General features: G+C 37.0%; 1 protein-coding gene across 4 annotated transcripts in view; it reads left to right on the forward strand.

Annotated features, from left to right (window-relative positions):
- Orc2 (origin recognition complex subunit 2) overlaps positions 1 to 20,691 on the forward strand; it is a 142,258-nt gene that overhangs the window by 57,112 nt on the left and 64,455 nt on the right. Inside the window, exon 13 of one of the 4 annotated variants that reach the window (XM_069135777.1) lies at positions 15,942 to 16,187. The exons of the other annotated variants lie outside the window; for them this stretch is intronic. The gene's annotated coding sequence lies outside the window, so the exon portion shown is untranslated. Of the gene's footprint in view, positions 1 to 15,941; positions 16,188 to 20,691 lie in introns of those variants that run through there. 4 annotated transcript variants of the gene reach the window in all.

Below are 20,691 nucleotides of genomic sequence, written 5' to 3' on the forward strand. Positions count from 1 at the left end.
CATTTGTTATAGTAACTAGGAAAATTCAATAAAACAGGTATCGTTGAAAAAACTGCTAGAATATTGTTGGAATTACGAAAAATAAGGTGCGCGTAACCATTTTGCGCTATCGTCGATCCTTTTTTGGTTATTGCAACGCAAAATCAGTTTTTTCGGTTCACTCTACTTTTTTAGTTAAACAAGGCTTTAACGTCAATTTATTCTTGCACAAGCGTTAAATTTTCGCAACAGTTGCAAGAAAATATAGCAACAGCGATCGTGATGAGAAAGAATAGTAACGAATACTAGACTTTCGGGTAACAGCTATAAAACTAATTTTCACTTTCTACCTAGAACTATATTTTTCGATTGTGGTAAAAAATGAAAATAGTTGAGGACTGAACGGTAACCGGAACTAAAAATTTTTCTCACCGTCCAAATAATCAGGGGGGACTTTGCGTTTGTTTTTGGTACTTTATTCAACACAACTCGGTGTTAATTGACAATGTCGTTCCTCAACTACCCCGAAGGCTTTAGCGCGTCGAAAAGAGGATGTCACACTATTCGCTAAGCAACGCGAAAATAAGTTTACATCCAGCTTCTAATCGGTTAGAATTTACCCCCCTCCCCCCTAAGCTCTTTCCCCCGAATCCGAGCTGCGCGATGCGACGTGAAATCAGCACCGAATATTCATTCGGCCCATTATGCAGTATCGTATTATGTATTTTATAACTGTTTGAGAAGAAATTCATCGAGTTTTTGGTCTATTTAAGGAAGTTTAGACATGAAATCAAATTTCGCTTTAGAAAAAAAATTCATTTTTTAGTACACGAAAGTCGGGGAGTTATGTGTCCTTATGTATGAAAAATGTCAGACCAGATCAACGAGATAATAATAAGAAGGAGAAGAAAAAAGATTTGTAAAACTTGAATTTCTTATACCATGCTCTTTGTTTTACCATCGTCGAAAAATGCAGTTCTAGGTAAAAAAAAAAAAAAAAAAAAGGAAAAACAAAAGAAAATCCGAATGAATTGTGTCGATGTATTCGGAAAATCTAGTATATGCGTTACCATTTTCTCTGATTATTTGATTATTTTCTTGTAACAATATTGCAATAACTTGATGATGGTGTAGCAATAAATCGACTCAATCGTCTCGAACTAAGTGTAAAAAATATAGTTCAACTGAACAAACATATTCAACGCTGCAATAACCAGAAAATGTAGTATCGACAATCACGATCACACCAACTAATATCTTTTGTCACATTTTCTTCCAATTCCAACGATATTTGTACCGTTGTTTGTCACGGTACCGAATCAACCAGAATTTCCTAGTCGCCGTATCATAAAAAAAAAAAAAAAACATCTCACCGCACATTTATTAATTCGTCATAAAACATCTCGAAACAAAAAACATTTCCATTCCAGTATTAGAGTTTATTCGTAAATATATATATATATATATGGTATGTATATCATGCGAATGAGGTCAGCTCGCCAAACACCATCTTGTAAATTAGATCATTATCGCAATAAACAAACAGGGGCGTATTCAGTGCTTTGCTTTCGAGTCCCTCCCCCCTCACCCACGTGAAAAAAAAAAAAAAAAAAAAAACAAATCATTCTCCCGCGCAATCCGTTCGCTGCAATTTTTTCGCGGCAATGTCAAACGGGAAATGGCGGGAACGGGGTGAGAACCACTGTCGTCACGGGCCGGGAGGGAGGGAGGGGGGGAGGGTGGGGCGGACGGCCGGACGGGCCGAGGCTGTGACCGACTTCTCGTGCTCTTAAGTGGCACGCGACTCCCCCTCTTTTCCCCCCACTCCCCCTCCTGCCCCTTCCCCCTCCCCCACTCCACTTCACCGAGTAGGCCTCGGTTACACTCGCAATCAGTCTCACAGAACCCACATTGCCGTTCTCGATGCTCGGTCTTCAATTGCTCGCTGTTCTCTCCTGCAGTTCGCTATCGCGATGTTGACCACCATTGCTAATCTCCCCCCCCCCCCCCCTCCCCCCTCCCCCCCGCCCCTGCGCTCAGTGTCGCGGCGCCGTTCGGCGGCGCTTCTAAATCTCGGAACGGGGGGAACGGGAATGAGGAATGAGGAACCGGTCGCTCTGCCTATCGCATTTTGGCGGTTCTCCGCTCGATGCATGGGTTACGTCAGGTTAGGTTAGGTTAGGTTTGGTTGGTCGGTTACCATCGACAATACCCTTGTTTCAAATCTCCCCGAAAAAAATCCCCCCCACCCTGGGAAAATTCCCCATGCGAGCAACTCCTACGGACAAAATTTCCACCTGCAGAATTTTATGTTATCAACCCAGAGCGATCATTGAATCGGCAAAATCGTACATTTAATCTCTAACTTCGTACGTCTCGATTTAATTTAATTTGGTTTTTGTTTAAAATAAAAATTCTCTTCTTATTTTTTTGTAGGGGTGATTTTCTCCGCGGGGATTTATACCGGGGAAATTTTGTCCTGTGATTTTATCTGGGTGATTTTTACCGGCCAACGGTTGGGTTGGCTAGTTCGGTCTTACGTACCGATGGGTATTTATGAACGAGATGAGATTCTCTCGTTATTTCATGTTCGCTTCGCTTTCTCCCCGATCTCTGGACGTTACGACCAATTTGCGGAGCGTTCCTCGTCTCCCGATCTGGCGAAACTATCTGTAACTTTGTGGGAAATGTCGCTGTGAGGGGGATTCTTAATAACCATTTAGGGTCGACACACGTTTCGGTTTAAAAAAGAAATTTTTCTTTATTGCAAAACATTTTCTCGGACCGAAGTACACGTGGAAACAACGGCGCTTCTTAATAATTCGATATTTCGATATCCGTAGCTGGATAAGTAATGAACTTTGTATCGAATTTATAGTGTCAAGACCCTTTCTTCACCGTGATAAAAAAAGAAAAAAAAAAAATTCAATTATTTTCGACATTTTTTGTTTTCATTGAAATCGATGAACATACACGAAAAAATATCAATTTTCACAACGTGCTTCTAAATATCGTAAGGATTAATCTGGTTTTTTTTTTTTTCTTTTTTCTTTTCATTCATCGATGTAGAATTTCAACTTTCTAACGAGAAATTTTCCTCGCCCACTTCTCGTTTTTTTAACTAACAAATACTTTTCACTTCCTCATAATTTTTATACCGAGTGTAAATATTCACCGTCCGCGTATTCCAGAATAACCATTTTTGAAATACTTTTGTTTAAATTTCGTATTTCCGTTTCAAATTCGTCATTCATTACTTCCTGTTTACTAGCTACGAATTCATAAGATTTTTCCAAAAAAACACGAAATTAAAAATAAAATTTCACCGAATAACGCAACGGTGATACGTTCGTAAGAAAATCATGTTTCCCGTGATAACCCAGCGAATTCGCTTCGATTAACTTTGCTTTCTTTTTCGTCGTTCAGGCCAGTCTGCGTCTTTAGCCGAAAGTTGTTTTAGCCTTTGACGAACGCCGTTGATAGGAGCACGAGATCGTTAGTACCTACATAACTCATCGGAAAACCTGGGAAATTATCATTTTATCGGGATTACAGTGTAGAAAATTTGGAACGATAAATCGAAGGACGAACAGCGACCTCGCGTGTCGTTTTTTGTATACCTGCGTATATTGATAAACGTTTGATCGATACCAATTGCACGATTATAATAACCGTGCCGTGTATACACATAGGACGAAATTCAGTCGCGTTATTATAATGAACACGCCTGTCATGGATGTTGTTGTTGTTGTTATTATTAATATTATTATTATTATTATAGGTGTGTATCACAAACACAGATGCGAGTTGAGTAACCGCGTTAAATGCAGGTCATAATATGTAATACGTGCAACATGTTTATGAACATATATATATATATATATATAGATATGCATGTATATATTTATTCACTTCACACGCGAGAATCACTATCCGTATCGACCCACGCGCGTCCCTTTCAAATTTCTCACTTTTAGACAAATTACACGCTGCAATCCGAGGCCTCGTCCACTATCGTGTAGACAATCCGTCGTACGCAGTAGACCCACATTCACAAAACGCACACAACGCAAGCGGAGATAAAATATCTCATAGTAACACAACGAATGCAGCCTATCAGATTTTATCCGCTAAGTGAAAGCGAGGACGGCGAAGGGGGGAGGAAGGGAGGGAGGCAGGGAGGGAGGGAATTGAAAATGTTGGAATGTAAAAAATTACGAACGAGTAAAAATTGCATTAGGTATCGTTATTATAACTATTTCCCAATCTTTCAAATTCTTTTGCATGTATGTATATTAGGGTGGTCCTCATGTAGAATGTTGGCGAATTTATTCCGGATCACCCCACCGAAACAACTATAAATAATTGAAAAATAAATTCACAATGTTTTTTGTTTTTTTTTTTTGTTCAAAAAGTCAGCTAAAATCCGTGAATTCAAATGCAGAGAGATACGTTCATTGCTATTCCGCGTTTTAGCGACCGGAATTCGCATTGCTTCTTCAATTATGCGATGTACAAATCGCATCGGAAGTTGACTTTCCATTTGATTCGAGCTGTTTAATTAAACGAAATGAATTTTAACTTATGTAGAATAAATACTAGAAGTTGTATCTAATGAATTATATATATGCTTTATTTTAAAATACATTCATGTGATTAAAAATCTGATTCGTCTATATTTCATTTACGAACGAACAGAGTTATTGTTCGTAAAAATTTGGACCAATTTCTTATACGAACTCGACATTAATTGATAGAAGATGTTTTTAAAATTTTCGAACTATTTCGGCCAAAATTCATGCTTTTCAATACTTTTTCCTCTACAAATTATATAGTTTTTCGATAAAATTTATCATAACTTGATTCAGTCGTCAGTTCTAAACCTCTATTTCTATTTTTCTTTTGTTTTTTAGATTCGACAAATTTTCGACCTGACTGTACACCCGATTTATCCTAAAATACGTACGAATAAGCTCGTATCTAGGCGCTCTGAAACTTGGTGATTATTAGTGAGTACCTCGGCGCTATATTTATGCAAATATGCGTTTTGAAACATGACGAAACGTGATGTTGTAGGAGACTATAACGCTCGGTTACAGCGCACGTTGCTCGCGTAGAAGAGGGTCATATCCACCATCACTGTGCGCTCATTATTTAACAGTCGTTGTAATAAACCGACGAAAGCGGCTATGCGCCAATTCCGAATAAATTAACCACACGGGACGACGTTTGCTCAGTTCGTTTCGATATCGGGAAGATAAGATGCCGAAAAATTATTCGTGCAGATTTGAAATCAGATTAAAACATCCCCGACTCTTGAACTTGACCTTAATTTTATACACGTTGATAATCAGTTTCACATTAATCACGATAGTCACGCAATATTATCAAACTGGTCGTAATTAAAATTAAATATTTACTTAAATATGGGTTATTACCTAGGAAGAATCCACTGTTTCTCAGAATTAGCTAATTCCCACACCACCATATCATATCACTCATCTCATAACGAGATGCGGTGTTTTGTTCAATCATGTCTATACCGGGACAATCTCTTGAAACTTGAAAATCAACCGCGCATGCGCCAAGTAATTCAATCTCATTGGTCGGCCAAATCTTCCCGCGGCGATGTTCTTGTCCGCGACGCAGGCGGGCCAACCTACGCAAAATGTGTACGTTTGAATTTTCAAAGAGCGTAAGCGTTAAGTTCCGACCGTTCTTTGAAGAATCGACTCTCCGACCCGACAACAAATGCTTCCCAAACCTTTCCGAGTCGCTGCCTCGATTATTTGAGATCCTAACCTCGAAAATTCGCATCAACTGCATCGCCGTCAGAAACAGTTTGACAGCTGAAAACTCGGGATGGCCAGCCTGCGCGAACAGCCGATAAAACTCGCGCATGCGCGGTTGATTTTCCAGTTTCGAGAGATTCTCCCGGTATGTTTTGTTTCTATTGAACAAAGCGAAGCTAAATGCGATCGCTGTGCTACGAGCAGCGAATATCACCCTCAGATTATGGGCTTAGCTTTGCTCCGGCTTAACGCATCCTCAGGGAGAAGCTTGTTCCTAATCCCAGTAGCCTGTTCTTAATTTTCACCTCCCCCCTTCTAACGTACCGGAATTGCCGGGAATGATGAGAAATCGATTTTTACAGTTGATGCTGTTATTACGGCAGGTATTACAGATTTGCGAGTACGGTTTAACCCTTTGACGCATGAATTTTTCCCTGCAGTCAAATTCCTTAAAACTGATTACATAGAAGGATTTCCGAGGTCGCTGATTACAAAAATGGGCTGAGACCGGAGAAATTTATCAAAATTGAAAACGGTGGATCTAATTTCAAGCAAACAGGATCAATTTTTGTATTTTCAGTCCGTCATATTGGATCCGCTATCTTGAATTTCGAAATTCCGACGTAGGATTTGTTGTCAACGACTCTGAAACTTGGTTCATTCAAACTTTGCCTCAAAACTATTCAACGAGAAAAATATACACATATATATATATATATATATTTTTCTCGATGCGATGAATTACGTTCAAAAATATAACATTGACTGAGAGATCGGTTCTGACAACTAGGGGAAGAGTGAAAAAAATCTCGTGGCAAAATTGTAATGTACAAGAACATATTAAAAAAAAAAAAAAAAAAAAAAAAATACAAAGGAACAAGGAAACTGCGAATAGAACGATGGTAAAGTGATGGGGAAAGAAATCGTGAATAAGAAAGAAAATAAAAGAAAATCATGACCGTCTAGTCGTCGGGATGGAAAATAAAATATGCAAAGCGTATCTGCAGTCAGGAGGGAATAAAACGCTATTCGAAAAACAAAGAACGGCACGATGTACAGTAAGAGAGAAATGTACATGAGCCGTTCCCCCCCCCCCCCCCCCCCCCCGCCTTATTCTCCGTTTCCCTACCTTTATCCCCTACATTCCTCTTTTCCCCCGGGAGCTATATAGTCTCGCGAAGAAAGATCGTAAACTACTCCTACTAACTTCGTTCGTTCTTCACTTGTGCAGAAAAATTTTCGCACTAGTGTCGAAACGTTTATGCGCCAACGAAGCCGTTCGTGCCTCGCCACAGCAGCCACCCGGTTACATGATGGGTGCAACGGTGGTTCACTTTCTCGAGCTGAATTCTCTCACAGTAAAAACGACAACCTAGTCGTATTAACTGTTCGTAATAGCCTGCCGCAGGGGGTTGGGTATGGTAAGAATTTCGCAAGCGTCATATAGGTTATGGTTTTTGCACTCGACGGTGAAAATCGATGAGGCTAAAGTTTGTAACGTTAACGTAACGAAACGTTGGAGGGAGATCACTAATTTTGTAAATTTATAGTGACTTTGAAGTAGTCAAGTATTATATAAATTATATGAATATATTGTGCCGTTTATAATTTACTGCATTTCAAGTATTCCTCTGACTAATGAGATAGCGATTTCTTTTTTTTTTTTTTTTATATATATATATAACGTTTTTAAACAACGTTACTAACTTCAGATCCATGAAAATCGGCACGTTGAAAGGAAAGCCGAAAATCTTGGTTTTGATGTTAATCTGAAACCTTGACTGTTGTTGAATTTTCGAATTGTAAACAAAAAATTTTCTACACTAAAATCCAGGCTGGTGAATTTTTTCAAATTTCAAAGCTGCCACATTCTTTGCAATGTGTAAAGTGTTGCACGTGTCATTCTGGCATCTGGGACAGATGACGAGGTTGCAATGCAGTTCAAAAAATTCATCCCTCTTTACCTATCGACTGTTTTGTTATTATTATTATTATTATTATTATTATTTTTTTTTTTTTTTCGAAAAATCACTTCTTTCTTTTAACTCTCTGTAACCAATTCTGTCTTTTGTTCAGAGTAAAGGAAAAATGAAAACATTTCTATATACATGTATACTTCACTCACGTTCATCTTACAAGTCACAAAAAGCAAGACCGGCTATAAAAGGATCCATCTTTTATAGGGGATTACATCTTCGAAGTTTGCGGGATTTCTCGAGGGAACTTTTCGACCGCATTTCTGTAGCGTAACGTTTGACCGAGTATATTGGATAACAAAAAGCTCGAAATTGTATTTGGCTAACTAATTCGTAGAACGAAACAAAAAAAAAAAAAAAAAAGATGAAAAAAACAAACAAAAGAAGAATCGCTAATTTTTTTGGTTTCTTTTTTTTTTGTTTTTTTTTTTTAAGGAAAATTTCAGACACACAACTTATTGTTAGCCTGTTTCTTCGTACATTATATTATATACGATAAATTTTTCTAGCTTGTAGCTTACGCGATATAATCATCGAAGTCTTGCCTATTTGAGATAAGGTTTCATTTTCACAAAATTATTCTCAATGATTTTGCCCACTTGGTTTGCCTGCGATGCGCCAGCTATCTCGATATTCTCGTGTCGCAATTTTCGACCTCTCACAGGTCCTGACTCACTTTCACATAATTACACCTGCAACGACTATAATAAGGCCGGAATATGCCGCGATTGCTAGGCTTCGCATCGAGGCGTCTTGCTTTGATGCTAAATGTCAAACGCACGGTGTCTGATAGAGAAAGAACTCGCGTCGATTTTAAAGGTTCGTAACCGGCTCAATTTTATCAATCATTGAAGTCTTCTCTGGGAACAAACAGATCGAAAAATAATTTATGATTCCTAACGCTGCTCGTCAAATCGCCCCAGCAGCGGTTGAAATACAGCGCAGAATTATACGGAGGGAAAGGATTACTTGAGTCAAGTGATATTCGACTGAAGTTGACTCCGTGACGGTGTTTTCTCTATTTCTGTATTTCTTTCTTATTTTTATACCATCTTCTCATCCTCAACATCGCCGCACCGGATAACCTCGGCGTTTTTTACGAGCATCCGGCCGATCCGAGTTCAAATGCCAGACACTTTCATGTTTTGTCTCCAAATTATACGTCAAGCCTTTATTTTCATTCTTACATATTCTCCCGAGACGATCGTCGTTCTAATTGTTTAATTGGCGCTAATCTTCGAAAAACACAAATTTACCTCCGGCGGCTGCATCCTTGAATCCGAATCAATTTTCGCATTTCTGATATTCTGCATGACGTTGGAACAATTGCTGATATTAACTACGGTTGTAATCACATGTTATTTCCTCGAAGATCGATGTATGTACCCATCAAGTGTACAGTTCGGTTAAAAAATTGACAGTAAGCAAAAAAAATTTTATCGGAAACTTATTCTTTGTGTAGAAATATTAAAAAAAAAATCGAAACTATGAATTTCTGCCATCTTAGACAGCTTCCATTATAAAGCACTTTTTCTTTTTGCCAAATTCGTAAAGTTTGACTAATTTCTGTACCGATCACTGATTGAGATGAGATTCCGATAACGTGAACATATTTCGGATTAAAGCATCAGTTTCTTCCACGCAAACTGTGCTGATTTTAATTATTTTTTGTTCTTTCGATCAGTCAAAAAGCACAAGAATAATACAAGTTCAGGTGATTTACGGACAATTCAATTGCAAACAAAAGCAACTACGATTTATCGAAATTGTGTAATTGTTTAAACAAATCTGCAGAATAGCTCGACGTTGAAAGAGTTATCGAAAATCTGTTTCCTAGTTGTTTTTTTTTTTTTTCATTCCATTTGTTGTCACGTTGACGGGAAATTAACGTTTCGACCCGATTTAACCACATTTTTTAATTTTTGCAAAATATGGACGTCGTTTTAGGTTGGACTGTACAGTCATCTGATTCATCCTTAATGCTATATTATACATGCATATGTATACGCACTGAATCTTGTCGTCTGCAATTCGCTTCCTTGTCATTAATACGTGAGGACTGCACAACAACATCAAGTTTGTTTGTTTTTTTGTTTTTTTTTTTTTCCAACGTAATGCACAGTCATTCGGTACACTTGCACTTGGAATAGGATAAACAACTGGTGTGATATAATTCATAACTGACGTAACGTGTGGATGATGTCCTTAACTAGTATTGCTGTAGGCAACCTCTGAGCGCCAGCTTCATATCGTTCTAATCCATTCGTTTGGTTGTTCTCAAGAAGGTACAGTAGAACATAGTTTATCCGAATTGATTGGGAGAGAGCCTAGTTCTGATAATGAAAAGTTCGGATTACCGAAAAGCAATTGTTAACTTGAGCGATAATAATATACAGTATATATATACCACAAATTTAAACCGCCAAACAGTATATTTCATTACTTTATATTATATTTTTACATATATTAAACATGTAAATACATTTTGAAACTCGATCAAACATCGAACTCTTATTTTATCACTTCGGTTTTATACAGTCGTCCATTTTAAATTGACGAATGGCTGCTTACACATTTTCTTCAGCGAGCAACAATGCACTATTTTGCACTAAAATGTACTTCTTTAGACAACCTTCGGATAATCGAGGTTCCAATTTTTTCTCCTCGTTCTATATAACGAGATTGAAAATATTTTCGATCGCTTCTATAGTAGAAGCTGAAGGCTGAAGACACAGTCATTATCACTATCAGAATTGAACGTGATTGAATCGTGTAGTAAAATCTATCTCACCTCTTGCTGCTGCAGGAGTTTCAAAGTCGAGAACTTGGAAGAAATTTATGTTCTGTATTTCAGTGACGAAAAATTTGTTTGCCAATTTTTTTGCACGTTCAAAATTTAGCGCGTATTTCAAAACCTTCGATCAACGCGATTGCGAATCTCATAATCTGCGCAGTCGTCCTAGAAGGTGAACGCAGATTTAGTCTTCTAATTTATCCGTCTGTGCATAGTTTGTCAATAAATTTTAATCGCAAAAGGCGTACCAAAGTCGTTTCACAATCGTCGATTTGCATAGAGACCGGGAAATTCCCCACGTACATTTAATTTAACGGAACCGGAATCCGGGCGATAAAATTTGCTGCCACTTTTGCTCAAACCGAATTTTATAAACAGCGGTTAAATTGTAACCGTGATCGGTATTCGCGATTACCGGTCATGCGTCAAAAATTCACTAAACGTAACAGGTTTTGGAATCCAGGATGTACAACTCCGTTAATCCCGAGCTTCTTACCGTTTCGTTTATGGATATTTGCCGGTTGGAACATGGGCGAAGTTCGATCACATTCGCATAATGATCGAGCATTAATGATGGATGCAGGTTGACTGGCGTACGCGGTACAGTGATCGAAATAAATCGGATCTTGCGGAGAAACGGCGATCATCGATTGAATGATTCGATGATGCACCGTACAATTCATTGTTGCACCGAGTTTACGCAATGTTGACCCGATACTCGATCAGCATTTTCCTTGCTTGGCAACAGTCCTCGGTCAGCCTTGCTCGCCTACCTATATTGCATTTGTACACACACACACACACACACGCACGCATAAAAAAACAGCATGCGATACACGAGCGGTCAATCCTGCAAGGCAAGTATCAAACAAACAATGGCTTGTTGAAGCGAATTACGAATTAACGGCAAGTCAATAAGATCGAATCGACTTTATATACGCTTGTATTATTGAAACAGTTGGGTTGCTGAACGCGGCTGTACCGCACCTCTGGGTGTAATTCAAGATATGTTCGATGGAAATGCGAAACTGAGGAATCAATTACGATTGATAAAGCATATCGGAATCAAGGTCTTAGCCGCATATGCACGTAATGAAAATTACTCGTTGAAAATGCAAATCACTTGTGATTGCAATTGCTCGGAAATGGCGTGAAACCTCTTGCATTGGATTAAAATCACTTCGGTATACATCGAAATGAGACTGAAGACGTTTAAAATTGCTCGAAACTGTATTTGAACGCTAGAAACTTGTTACGATTGGTTTGAAACCATTTGGAGTTACTTGAAACCACTTTGAAATCGTTGGAAACTCCTTGACGTTAGTTTCGAACCGTTTGTTACTATTGTGAAACCATTTGAAATCACTTTGAAATCTGGTAAAACTCCTAAACATTGGTCCCAAACCGTTTAAAAACGTTTTTAAATCACTTGAAGTCACTTTGAAAGTGTTAGAAACTCCTTGGTATTAGTTATAAACTGGTGGGAATTACTTTGGAATCGGTTGAATTAGTTCGAAACTGTTTGAAATCATTTTTGAATCGCTTGAAATCACTTTGAAACTGTTAGAAACTCGTTGATATTAGTTTGAGACCGGTTGGAATAGCTTTGGAATCGGTTGAATTAGTTCGAAACTGTTTGAAATCATTTTTGAATCGCTTCAGATCACTTTGAAAGTATGAGAAACTCTTTGATACTAGTCCAAAACCAGGTAGAATTATTTTTATACCACTCGAAATTATTTCAAAGTCGTTCGAAATTGTTTGCCACGTGATAATTAAACGAATGGTCCGTCGAAAAATTACTTCCTCGAAAGTGTCTTTGCGCGGGAAAACTTTAGACATTATTTTTATGTACGCATTTTTATACGATATTTGATTTGAGATCAAACGGGTTTGAAGTGTAATTATTGTATGTAAGAACATTATTGAAACATTTTTAAATCATTTTAACGTATATTAGCAAATATTCTTAATGAAAAAAATTAATTTATTAAAATAATACTTAGCCAAACTATAAATATTAGAAAACTGTAATATTCTTTCATTCCACAAATATATCCTATAAATTGACTATTCTTATTTATATTTTTTACTTTTATTTCTATAATTAAAATAATTTTTTGTTACTTTATGAGGGAAAGTTTTTTTTTTTTTTTTCTACGGTATTAGATTCAAAAAAATTAAACAAATTAACTTGACCTGAAAATGATGGTAAATTTGTTAAAAATTTTTTACCCCACATCAACTTTCTTTCCATACATACAATATGATTATTAATTACGAACCACATTCCGCTCCGGTTTATCGCACAATCTTTACCGCTTGCTCGGAAAATTGAATTCTAGTTACGAGCTGCTGTAACGGCATGCCCTTGATATTATGTATCGCAAAATATGTATGCACAGGTATTCGTTTTACACGCGAATATAAACACGCACACACACACACACACACACACACACACACACACACACACACACATATCCGCGTACGTTACATACTTACGTAAACCGTTCGACGTCAACGAAATCGGAATTGCCGATTGAAGTGCAGAGCTGTCAAAATAAAAATCCTCGACGTCGATGCGTCGCTGTGACGTGATTGCGATTGAAAATTCACATCCCGGCTTCTGTGGTCTTTCATGAATTTCACAAGTATATCAATTCTCACCCCTTGAAAATTTATCACCACATTTTAATGGTAATTTTTATTCACGCTTCGCGTTTGTTACGCGGTTATGAAAAAAAAAAAAAAAATGATTTAACGAACACCTCGATGCTTAAACTATTATTATTGTTATTTTTTATAATTTTTTTTTTTTTGTGGTATTTTGATTACCCTGCACTTTTATACTTGGATGTTTTTCACATCGCACTGTTGAAAAATGGAAATTATATAAGAAATTTGGAAAACCTGAAAATTTGTACAGTTTGAAAATTTCATGTTTTATCGTATTTGAGTATTTCAAAACGATGTTGCGCGAGTGAAAGTGTTGCAACGGAAGAGAAGGAAAATATGAAAAACTGCAAATTGTACCATTCAAGTTGTATTTCTACAACTGTCAGAAATATATGGAAAAAAGACACGCGGTGAAATATTTTCCTTCGAAAAACTGAAAATTCAAAATATTAACAATCAAACTATCGAATCCCATGAAAGTTTAAAAATATCAAATCAATTCGTTACTATCATGTCACACGGTCACGTTCGTTAGTCGAATTTTCGCATAAATAATTAAATATCGCTAAAATGTGTTGCGCAGAATTTGTTTTTTTTTTCGTCTCGATAAACGTTAGGTCGAAGGAGGGGGAGGCATCGAGATCTCGCTAATTAGGAACAGTACGCAATTGCGTGACCCATATGCTCCGTATAATTATTGCGCACATTGTTATTGGTAATTTTATATTTGCGTTAATATACATATGAATTTTGTTTTATTTTCCTCTTTTTTTTTTTGTTTTTTTTTCAAACCTTTAATTTGTGTTCGTGCGCCTATGTGTGTTACACTCATTTGGCCTACTTGATTTAAACGAACCGACCCTGCATTCATACGGGAGGAGTGTATTCAGTGACAAAACCAGGTCACGTACTCGAGACTCGAGACTCGACTCGACTGTACGAACTTAACAAACTTTCAACACCCGTAACGAACAACTTTCATCGTAAATCATAAACAGTGCATGTGACACGCCAATTAACGTTATTGTTGTCGTTGTTGTTGTTTTTATTACTACCGTCGCACAAAAATTAATTTCCTTTCCTCTAAATTTTTTCTTTCACGTGCACGGAAAGAGAAAGAGAATGATCATTTGTTCTTCCCGTGCATGCACAGCTTGTGCAAATACCAAATAATACTTGTCGTTTAACGCAGCCACGAGTTTTTGGAGATGAAATTCTTTACTTTCAACCGACACGATCGGAATTATAAAATTAATTTGTTAGTTAGATTCGAAAGAAAAAGTTGAGAAAAAAAAAAAAAAAAAAAAAAGAGAATAAAATTCCGGTGCTCAGTTTATTGTTAACTTAACTTGGCTTAGAGAAATTTTTCTCTCTTCTTCTTGTTTTATTTGGGACAATTTTTGCTCCGATTTTTTTTTTTTTTTTTTTTTGTCTTTTCTTCTTTGCTCCCGGCTAACGAGTGAAAAATTCTATTTCGCTGAAATTTTTACACACCTGCGCATAAATTTTACGACATTTTCGCCACCGGAGACGACATATGTTTTTTTTTTTATTCCCCCCGAACGAAACAGTTGGAGTAAAACAATTTCTCTTTCAGACGTCGTTGAAAAAGTTTTTATCTTTACGACATGTTTAGAATATTAAATCCGAGAGTTAACTTAATCTAGTTGTACATGTATCTAGAGTTGAAAAAAGTAGAAGAAATAGAAAAGAAAAGAATTAATTAATCTTGCTCCATATTTTAGTTAAATTATTCGAGAACTCATCTTTTTTTTTTTTTAGTGATTTAACAATCTTCTTTGACAGGTTGACAAATGCTTGAAGAAAGTTCTCGAGTGAATGTCAAGATTTCGAGTTTTCTTTTACGTACAAAAAATCATTTCATTTCAGGCAATTTCACAATACAGATCGAAAGATTCTCTCTACTCGTTCCTCAATCCTCGTGGCTGTCGATTTCTAGACCGCGGTCGGGTTTATATTATAGGTGCGGGGCATGTAATGAGATGTTTATTATCCTATATCGGCGTGGAAATTAAGCGCACGCGTTCATCGGCCGAATTTACTCTGCTTCAATTATGTAAATCGCTTGAGGCATTCGTGTGTGCGTTTTTTTTTTGCATATATTTTTAACCTCTTCCTTCTCGCCTGACGTCTGTACAATCTCCCCGTGTGCATCTCATCATGTATTATTGCAAACAGTATAGATTTCGACCCACTTGTTGCCGTGTTTTTTTCTTTCTTTTTTTTTTTCCTGCGACTTTTAATCCGTAGAATCAAAACTTGCGTGAAAAGACCTGATTGCTGCACATTTTTCACAGTTGAATAATCTTTGTTTCTCTTTGTTATACTTCTTATGCTTACCACAGTTCTCATTTTCATATTCATACTTCTTTTTCTGCTTTTCTTTTTTGCTCAGTATCCTCATTTACTCGTTTTATTCGAAAATATCATAATTATCGACAATTAATATCATATTATCCAGACAATAACGATTATCACAATGAATTTGTTTGGCAATTAGTTGATTAAATTTGATTATGAGAAAAGAAATGCAACTTGAGTTTCAGTAATGATAATAAATAATGATCAAACACAGAATTTTTACTACCGTTTTAGTTTAAAAAAAAACCAACCATACGAATTTGCATTTTTAATTTAATCGTTCAAATATCTCAGCCATTTACAGTTGATTTATTGAATCCCGAGGCCTGATTTCTCTAGCGTATAAAATCGACGGAAGAAGATTATTGGATTGAAGACAAGGTGATAAAAACGAAGAAAACGAGATTAAGAACAAAGAAACCGAGAGATTGAACTGCCATGAGCGAAAGTACACCAGCAGCAGCCATTCGGCCCTGATTTTTATTGAACCTTGATTTGAAATCGGCACGATTCGGAACGCGCGACGCCTCTGATGACCTCGACTTCACTTCGCTTCGCTTCACTTTATACTTCACTTCACTTGGATTTATATATACTGGACTTATCTTTGTTCCAATTGTATGCATATTGTGTATAAAATCACGTTTCTTCGCAACCTGCAGTGTAGTGGCTTTCATTTTATGATTTTTTATTTTTAAAGCATTTTTGAATCGCTTGAAATCACTTTGAAAGCTTTAGAAACTCCTCGATGATGGTTTGAAACCGGTTGGAATCACTTTGCAATCGGTTGATATTCTCAGATATTAGTGTGAAACTGTTTGAAATCATTTTGTAATCGCTTGAAATCACTTCAAAAGTGTTAGAAACTTCCTGATGTTAGTTTGAAACCGGTTGGAATTACTTTGGAATCGATTTGAAACTCAGACGTTAGTTCGAAACCGTTTGAAATCATTTTTGAACGGTTTGAAGTCACTTTAAAAGTGTTAGAGACTCCTTGATGTTAGTTTGAAACTGGTTGGATTTACTTTTGAATCGATTTGAAACTCACATTAGTTCGAAACCGTTTGAAATCATTTTTGAGTCGCTTGAAATCACTTTGAAAGTCTTTGAAACTACTTGATGTTAGTTTGAAACCGGTTTAAATTACTTTGGAATCGGTTGAAACTCAGAAATGAGTTTGAAACCGTTTAAAATCATTTTTGAATCGTTTGAATTCACCTTGAAATTTTTTTTGTCGAGATTTTGCCCATATTCGATTACAAATTGTTCTGTATTTTCAAAATGGATCGACTTTTGTGACCGGTTATTCAACGATTAAATTATCAAAAATATTAACACTTACGTTAATCGGCGAGACCGAGACGCGGTTAATTAAATTTTGATCATTCAATTGATCATTTGATGCAACGGTTAATTTTCTGTACGTAATAATCGTTTCGTCCACTCCTCCATTTATTATACAAGAGAAACGTTTCTTCCCCAGAAATTAAAATCGAGTGTAAATTTTGTACGGTGAATTAGTTTCGCAAGTTCTTTTTTATCTGTCGAATTTTTTTTTTTTTTTCTTTTCATTGTATTATTTGGTTCTACTTGTTGCGTTTATTCTTGAATTATTTTTTCCTTATTGTCAATTTGATACACGTTTATATAAATATTTACCATCATGTTACATACGTAGCGAGACTAAAGTCTAGGTCAAGCTTTGTCAATGAGTTCAACAGCTTTCTCGTCTATGTGTTATTTATACACACACATATATGTATATATATGTATATATGTATAAAAACGACATATACACATATAACATTAAGAAAATCGGCTAAATTAACGAGTATAAAAATGCAACGGGATCTTTTCTCGAGCAATTAGATTTCGCGGAGCCTCGCACGAAATTATTTCATTTCATGTCATGTTTTTTTTTTTTTGCTTTCTACAAAAATGAATGCTTAACCCCTGACAGGCAATGAGGGTAAAATTTTCGCCCCAAAAAAATCTTGTACTCTTTTAACAGACTGTAAGGATTGAACTCATTAAACATGTACTTTTATTTGTTTAGCTCAACTTAATTACTCTCATAATACAACCATTTTATGCGGAATTGTTTGAACTTTAATTGAAACAAAAAATCTTGATAGCTTTCTTACAAGCTGAGATATTTGAAATTGATTTCGACTGGTTATTTTTACACTCATTGCCACGAGAGGTAAACGATTTGGATGTTTGCCTGTCAGCGGTGTTAAACATGGTGAAAAATGTCGAAGATTACTCAGCAAGTCTCTTAAACTTTGCAACAAACATTTTGGATCATATTTTTGAAAAAATTTCTCCAAAATCAATGACACTTTTTATGTTATTCGAACAGTATGTACGTTTCTTACGTAGTCGGAAAGGTTTGAGAGTTTTATCAACATTTTTAACATATTCAAACATTAATGTTTGCGTCTCAAATATATTTCTTATACATGTGTTGCAAAAAAATAAGAAATGATAAAGGAATGAAATTTTTGCCTAAAAAGGTTTTAATAAAATTCAAAACTGAGAGATCGAAAGCCGATTGTGTTGGCATTAGAATGCCCTATAAATTTGCATTAGAATTGGCAAACCCGTTTAGCCTTTTACTGACATTTCAATGTTAGTGACGCTTTTTCTCGGTAACTGGGCGATAACAAACGATACGCAATATCTTACGTCAAGATTCATATCTTTGTGAATAATTTGATGGGCTATTAACATGAATGATTCGAAGGCTGTGAAGATTAAAGCTGATTGTGAAATGAAGATAGTAAACTTTTGTCATTACAAGTTCGTATTTGTTCCTGTTCCAATTTTGAAACGTGATAATCAGCAGTCTACTTAGCTGAAAATTCTCAAATTTCATAGCCTAGGACTAGTCTTGAAATAAATTCATAAAATAACAAAATACCGGAAAATTGATCGTTCTGTTAAAAAAAAATCACCACTAACTGAATTTTCGATACTTTTAGCAGAAAATTGACCAACTAATTCTCAAGCCACAGATATTTGAGAAGAAGAATAAATCAACGATTTTTACGTAGAATCCACTGTGAGGATGTCGCGGGGTCCGTTTGACCCCGGTGTGCAGCGTAAGGGTGAATACGGTTGATTTAACGGTGCATACGAATTGATGGTTCTCGATTTTTCATAAACGGATTTTTAAACCATTGATAAGTATTTCCTAGTGGGAATAAACAGTTTCAGCAGTCACGCGTTGTTTAAAAAAGTTTGAAGGAGCCTCCGGGTACACATTATTTAATATATATATATATATATATATATATATATATATATACGTATGTATATATATGTATATGTATATTCATACTCGACAATACGAGATGCTCAGTAACTGGAACACTGCTGCGAATGGGCTAAAAGCGACTTTCGTGCGAAACGAAAGAGCAAAAACGGGTCACGCCTTGTCGCTCGACCTTATCTCCGACTCGGCAACGACATCCTACATCGTTGATACGCGATAAAGAACGTTCAAATAAGCCCATTCTCATGGATCCACATCCACGTAGTTCCACGCTCAGTGCAGTGGAATGTGGCCGTGTACACGAACGCACACTCGTCACCCGGAAATCTAAGCCTTTTCATTATGCACACGTGGAGCTCGTGTAACGTGTCATCCTTGGCTTCAACTTCCATACATACACGTGTTTGCAGTTCATTGTAATCCTCGTAAAAGTAACTGTGTTTCTAGTCTCATCGCAGCGGAAGAGGCGGTTCGGCATCGAAAAGAGTTCAAGCAACATTTATATAAAACTGTAGTACATGAACGATTTCATCCATTCGTTCCAAGTTCTCGGAAGTCGTTCGGTCAAGTCGTTTAAAGTCATTTGAATTAGTTACGCCACGGACTGTGAAGCCAGTTCTGTAGCTTGAAGTCGATGCAAACGATTCGAAACTTGACGACAATTCTCAAGTCCTTCCAAATCACTCTAAATTCTAAATTCGTTCGCTCGTTCTTTAGTAACTTGAAACCAATTCGAGTTTCCTTAATTACTGTCCAAGAGTTTGTTCAAAGCCATCTGAAATTGTGCCAAGTACCAATTGCTTCGAAGTGGTAAAGCACCTCATGAGTCGTGTTCAAGTTCCTTGAACTTAACCAAAGTCTTTTCATTCGAAGTTGCTAAAAGCAGCTCGACATCCTTCGGTTTGGTCGAAACCTTTGAAATCCACAAACTCCGAGCTTGACTCGTGTCTCAGAGTTCCGATCTATCAGGTGATTAGATATTCGACAGAAGATGGATCCAATTTCATCGATAATTTCCCGCCGCGCACCGACGAAATCATTGCACTTTTTTTCCACGCCGGATGACTTTCGCCCGGCTTTCCCGAATGCCTTTTGCGTGGCATCAACAGGACGCAATAAGTTACTCCGAGTGCTCGGCAACTGGAACATGCCGAGTACGCAAGGTTATAACGAATGCAGTCATTGTAGCAGAAGGTGCAGTGTTCTCATAATGGGAAATGTGGAAGCATCGCCGAACAAACAGTCCTGAAAACTGAGTGTGGCACCGTCGCACCCACCTACTTTCATCTTTTGTCCGCATCCAGCAGACTGGACTTCCTCCTCGGCCGGACGACGACGGACCGCAAAACGATCCAACCCGCGATTCCGACCCCTTTCTCAAATCACCCACGCGGATATAATAACTATTGGCTTTCCATGAAAGCATGCTCCGCGCTCTCTTACGTTAAGTTATAGGTGCCCGTCAACGTACCCGCGTGTATCGCCTGGACCTCGTTGGACTGAAAAAGGACCACGAGAGGAGATAACTTGGAGAATCATGAAGGAACGTTAAGGGGTAACACCACTGTAACTGCCTAAAAATTTGAAATTTTTTGTTTTTCTTCAATGGAACAAAAAGTAGTAAGACAATAATATTCAAGGTAGTTATCGGGCATGTGTTTAAGAATAATCCAAACAAATTATTAACAACAAATTTTCAAAAATGACGACACTGGAGCCGTTCTCGCGAAACGTGCGGCACGCGATGTAACTGGTATAAATTTGAATCTGAAAAAAAAAAAAAAACGTCATCTAGTCTACGTATAAATGCGT

Source organism: Neodiprion pinetum, chromosome 4 (genome assembly GCF_021155775.2).
Source record: "Neodiprion pinetum isolate iyNeoPine1 chromosome 4, iyNeoPine1.2, whole genome shotgun sequence".
Lineage (NCBI taxonomy): Eukaryota > Metazoa > Arthropoda > Insecta > Hymenoptera > Diprionidae > Neodiprion > Neodiprion pinetum.